This window comes from Urocampus carinirostris, chromosome 11, assembly GCF_059441175.1.
Source record: "Urocampus carinirostris isolate Australia breed hairy pipefish chromosome 11, RoL_Ucar_1.0, whole genome shotgun sequence".
NCBI lineage: Eukaryota > Metazoa > Chordata > Actinopteri > Syngnathiformes > Syngnathidae > Urocampus > Urocampus carinirostris.
Window position 1 is genome coordinate 5723073 of NC_142359.1, and position 6263 is coordinate 5729335.

Here is a 6263-nt window from a genome sequence, read left to right on the forward strand (position 1 = left end):
AGCTCGTCCTCCTGGATTGACCTCGGTTTCCCTTCATCCTGCATTTCAATTTAAATCAATTATTCTGCTATGAGAATGTAACATGTGCCCTCTGTCTTTTAAGCTTCAGTTCAACAGCAGCGACTATCCCTTCCCTCTGGACCGTCCCCTGTTTCCCTTTATTCTGCATTTCAATTTAAATCAAATATTTTGCGATTAGGTTGCAAGGTGCAGCCAAAGTCTTTAAGCTTCAGTTCAACAGCAGCGATTTTCTCGTCCCCCTCAACTGTCCCCTGTTCCCCATAATTCTGTGTTGAATCTAACCTCCTAAGACCCGAACTTCTTGTTGGATGTGCATTTATGTTCAAGCGTGTGAACGCCAGGTGTCAGGGTGTTAAATCAAATATTTTGCGATTAGATTGCAAGGTAGGGCCACTGTCTTTTAAACTCAGTTCAACAGCAGCAACTATCCTGTCCCCCTGGACCGTCCCCTGTTTCCCTTCATCCTGCATTTCAATTAAATTCAAATATTTTGCGATTAGAATGCAAAGTGCAGCCAAAGTCTTTTAAGCTTCAGTTCAACAGCAGCAACTATCTCGTCCCCCTGGATTGTCCCCTGTTTCCCTTCATCCTGCATTTCAATTCAAATGAAATATTTTGCTATTAGAATGTAAGATGCGCCTAGTGTCTTTTAAGCTTCAGTTCAACAGCAGTGACTATCTCGTCCCCTTGGATTGTCCCCTGTTGCCTTTCATTCTGCGTCTCGATTTAAATCAAATATTTTGCGATTAGAATGTAAGATGCGCCTTCTGTCTTTTAAGTTTCAGTTCAACCGCAGCGACTAGCTCGTCCTCCTGGATTGACCTCGGTTTCCCTTCATCCTGCATTTCAATTTAAATCAAATATTTTGCTATGAGAATGTAACATGTGCCCTCTGTCTTTTAAGCTTCAGTTCAACCGCAGCGACTATCCCTTCCCTTTGGACCGTCCCCTGTTTCCCTTTATTCTGCATCTCAATTTAAATCGAATATTTTGCGATTAGATTGTAAGGTGCAGCCGAAGTCTTTTAAGCTTCAGTTCAACAGGAGCGACTATCTCGTCCCACTGTTGCCTTTCGTTCTGCGTCTCAATTCAAATCAAATATTTTGCGATGAGCAAAATAAAGCGGTACGTTTGTCCAATTAGTTAAAGTGTTGGATAGTATACCCTGCGCTGTGCTTAGATATGTATATATGTTATGAGCCAAACTAGCCAATCATCTTGCAGATCGGTCTGTGCTTTGAACTGCGGCGTTCAACCAAACACTGACTTTCAAATACCGCTTTCAAAACACTGCACGATGATTTTGGCCCGATCTGGGAGCCAATCGGTCCTGATTTCAAGCCTCGTTAACGAATTAGAATCGAGGTAGCATCCACATCAGACTTGAAACTTTCATGTGAAGGCGGGGCCTGGAAATATGCTCCAGGGGCCGCGAGTTTGAGACCCCTGATTTGGAGACTTCTTCCTGCCAAGGTTTTCTGAAACCCTGACTGTTTGGTGCTATTAGAGTCTATAACGAATAGATTTCTTCTTCGTGTGATATTTAGGGATACGTCACTTACTGTAATCGGATTCCAAACGGGAATCTCAATTCCTCTTTTCCACAGTCCCGGTTCTGCGTCCTCCTGTCCTGACTTAACAGAACCCCTTTTTTAAACCGTGGTTCCCCCAATTGTCCTCATGCTCCACTGGAATTTAGGTCAATCGTCAAAAAGCGGTTTACAACAGGGGTCACCAAAATCTGGCCCGCGAGACGTTGTTTAGAGAAGCATAAGAAAGACAAAAGAGACTCTTCTAGTCAAACAAAATGTGTGTCGCCAGAGCATGCCATCAAACATTTCTAAAGTAGACCTATGGAAGGGGTCAGGAACCTATGGCCCGCTTTTTTTATGGGGATGCTCGGAGATACAATTCCAACATATATTGTGAGACAAAATTAAAAAAAAAAAAACGCTAAACCCGCTCTTCGGATAACCCATTTTATTTCATTAAATAATAATAATGCCAGAACATTTGTCCCATATAAATTCACCACTTAAAATTAGTCTTAAGGCTCATTTAGACCTTCATTTTCGTCATCAATAATGGTGCAAGCAAAGTTCTCTTGTAAAAATGTCACAAAATTCTGCAAACCAGGATGCCGAGGTATTTATCTTTGGCGCAGGACAAGAGACAGGAGGGAGAGGTTGCGTTCTTTGGATAGCTCCACCCATCCCTACTGCTCAACCAATCAGATTGCTCTAGGTGCTCTGCTAGGGTTTTGGCGTATTTACAATTTGTTCCGTTGATTTTCTTCGTGTCTCAACAAAGAAATTGATTATTTAATGAGCTTCCATACAAAGGATTCCTTAGCAATGTACAGCCAAAACGAGTTTTTTGGGTGTGACTTTGACTGTTAACTGGAGTCAAAAATGCGTCCTATATATACCATTATTGATCTCAGGGGTTTGGTTTCATGCAAATTTGCGCGGAATCAGTCTCGTCTCCGAGGCAAACATACTCATGAGAAGAACAATAAATGCGAATTTTGACACTTTAAGAAAAAAACCCACAGAACGAACACTAAACGCCAGAAAAGCACACAGAGCAATTTGATTGAGATGGTGGATCTCTCCACACACAGCTTGCTCCCCTCTCTCCACGCGCGCCCACTGCTTTGAAATATTTTGTTTGCAGCTTTTTGTGACATTTTTACAGAAAACTCTGCTTTTAACTTGTTTTAAAATTATTATTTTTATGGGGGAAAAAAACTGGAGGTCAAAATGAGCCTTTGCGATCTCAAGTTACTGTGGGAGGGATAGCAATTTAAAGGGTAACACATAGTGCCTCCTAGTGGTACAAAAAAAACATTATTTTGAAATCTAGGCAAAAATTCATGAACTATCATACTAATGTTCATTTTTATAAAAATATATATCATAAATTGAGACATTTATATTCCTTTTACATAGTGGAATCCCTACTTAAGTCGCCGTCACATTTGTCCTCAGTCTTGCTGCTTCTTGTGGTACTGGTTTTCCTTCGCATTAGACAACAGCGCCATCTAGTGGTCAAGTAGTAGTGTTACACAGTATTTGTTGATATTAGAGACAGTCTCTGGCATTCTTACTCATTTCATAAATGTTATTAAATTGGCTATTTCACACAATAAAATCGAATGCGCTGGAAAATTTTAAATTTATATCACAAAACATAGATATGTAGTTTATCTTTGAGTTAAAAAGGTTCCTGACCCCTGCCCGATTGAGTTTTTCCATATATTTAGATAGATAGATACTTGAAAAATAAAATCATAAAATAAAAGATATAGAATACAAAAATACCCAATATCACGTTTTGCTATAGAGTATTTAAATAGTGATACGGAAAATACACACTGTAATAGAAATAGGGTAATATGTAAATGTGGGGGTGGGGTTTAATGCAGGCTTTTACTCCTACGGGTGGAGTTAAAGAGCCTCATGGCATGAGGGAGAAATGATCTCCTCAGTCTGTCCGTGGAACAAGACTGTGACAGCAGTCTGTCGCTGAAGCTGCTCTTTAGTGTTTAAAAAGGAAAATATTACTCTTAATTCAAGTTTTTTTTGTAAAGTAACATATTTTGTTGGTTTCAAAATAAATTGGAGGAAATTGTCCCCTTTTTTAACAAATACGACAACAAAACACAACTCGTGCAAATACATTTAAACGAGAAAAAACAGATTGGCTCCTGTTAACGATCTTCTTCTTTCTCATCTCATTAGCCGTACCGCTTATCCTCATTAGGGTCGTGGGGGGGCTGGAGCCCATCTCAGCCATCTCCAGGCAGTGGGCAAGGAACACCCTGAACTGGTTGCCAGCCAATCGCAGGGCACACGGGGACAGACAACTCATTCGCTCAGTCACACCTAGGGACAATTTGGACCGGCCGATTCACCTGAAATGCATGTTTCTGGAACGTGGGAGGAAACCGGAGTGCCCGGAGGAAACCCACGCAAGCACGGGGAGAACATACAAACTCCCACAACAGGTTCCCATGACATGAACTGTGCCGCACGAGCGCTAACCACTGCGCTGCCGTGCTGCCCCTTCTTCTTTCTCAGCATATACAAAAAATGAAACGCATCATAAAAGTTCTATTTCATTCTCGGCTTCTGCGCGACTCAACGAGTTTACCGGGTTGACAATACCAAAAGTACAAAATTGGCAACTCAAACTTTCAAAATAAGAGTCGGAGGACCAAACCTACCAAATCTAGCGACGCAGAACCGATATTGTGGAAAAGAGGCCTCATTTAGTCGCATTTGTAGCGAGAAACAGTCTTTGTAAATACTTGAGATTTGTAATATATTTTTGTTTTTTGTACCTTTTTTTATTTTATTTTTTAGATATTTCTCAAAGTTGGCTGTCACTGTGTGTATATTTCTACCGAAACGTGTGAAATAGTTGCCCCGGTGGGAGTGAAATTCCATGTTTTTAGTGAGGAAGGATCCCATTGCCTTAAATGTACTTAGTGCTGTAATGTCTTTTTCTTCCTGGGGGGGGCGAAGGGCTGTCGAGCAACCAAACGCCCTTCTTTCTAAAGGGAGAGAGGAAGAGCAACTGGTCCAGCTGCTGTATTTTTCTTCTATGATGTTTTTTTGATATAAAGTTCTCAAATTGAGTCTTGCTTCCATTGGTTCATCTGAATATCAAGGTTCGTACGGGTGCTTGAAATCCTGAATGGTGTTTGAATTTTATTGTTTCTTATCTCATCTCTAGGGTCGCGGGGGTGCTGGAGCCCATCCCAGCAATCATCGGGCAGTGGGCAGGGGGACACCCTGAACCGGTTGCCAGCCAATCGCAGGGCACACAGGGACAGACAACTCACTCGCTAAGTCACACCTAGGGACAATTTGGATCGGCCAATCCACCTGAAATGCATGTTTTTGGAACGTGGGAGGAAACCGGAGTGCCCGGAGGAAACCCACGCAAGCACGGGGAGAACATACAAACTCCGCACAGTAGGTCCGGTAGCTGGATTTGAACCCACACAGGAGGTTCCCAAGACCTTAGAACTGTGCCGCACACGCGCTAACCACTGCGCTAACCACTGCGCCACCGTGCTGCCCGTTGTGTTTTATAGGTCAGGAAAATGCTTGGAAATGGGTGCCATCGCCATGTTTCTTGGCAGTCTGACTATAGACCATGCAATAAATGAAGATTTTTTTTAGACGGCTCTATTTAGAAAACAGGCTCTTTCGGCTCCATTCTCAAACGGCTCCTTAGTTGTTTTTTTAATGATATATTATCAATAATAATAATAAAACACCAACTATTAACTGATTTCTTGTGTTTTGAAGGGGATCCCTGAAAAACACATGTCATATAAATTTAAGTATTCACATATTTACAAAAAAATTGTAAAATACTAAAGAATTTTAGTTTTTTACACACTGAACATATTTGGAGTTGAAGAACAACACAAAATCCCTGAAAATGCAAAACAATAAAACCGAATTGCCAGGAGGAAAACCACGTGAGCACGGGGAGAACTTGCAAACTCCGCACAGGAAGCCTGGTTGTTAGATTTGATCCTATGACCTTAGAACTGTACCACTCTCCTACCGTGTCACCCCATTTGAAATTTGAGTCTGCAATAACGACTTTAAGCCAGAAGACAGCAGCAGAGTAACTGGTTTCGCTTTTTATTTTTTAGACTTATTCAAATTAACTCTTCTTTTTTCATATTTTGGGGGGTTTGTTCCGCCCCGAACAGTCCTGACAAAAGTCGAAATCAGTAGGGCACTGTTAACACAATCTTAATAGAGAAAATATTTAACGTTCACCTCAAGCTAAGTACCCCACCTTTAACTGTTCAGTGCTATAAATGAATGATAAAAGGAAAAATAAAAACTATTTGCAAATCCATTTCAACCAATTTAGATTCAAATTTGTTGATTTTGTTTGTATTTTTCCTTGTACTTTGTAATGCTTATTTTCGGTTGAGCTACACCAGGGTGTCTTCTACGTGGTGCCCACTAGGGACAGCTGAGGTGCTTGCGGACCTGTTCTGAAAATAGCTCATCAGTGCTGGGCCATTGAGATTTTCTAGTAGAATACTATTTTTTAGTGGTTGACTGAGTCTATTTAACCCCACTTCCAATAATTAACCTGGTAATACACAATTAATAAATTATTTTAGAAATGCATATTAAGCAGAGTGCCTGTTGCGCCCATTTGTTACAAAAAGTAGTTATCAGATTGAAAAAGGTTAGAGACCC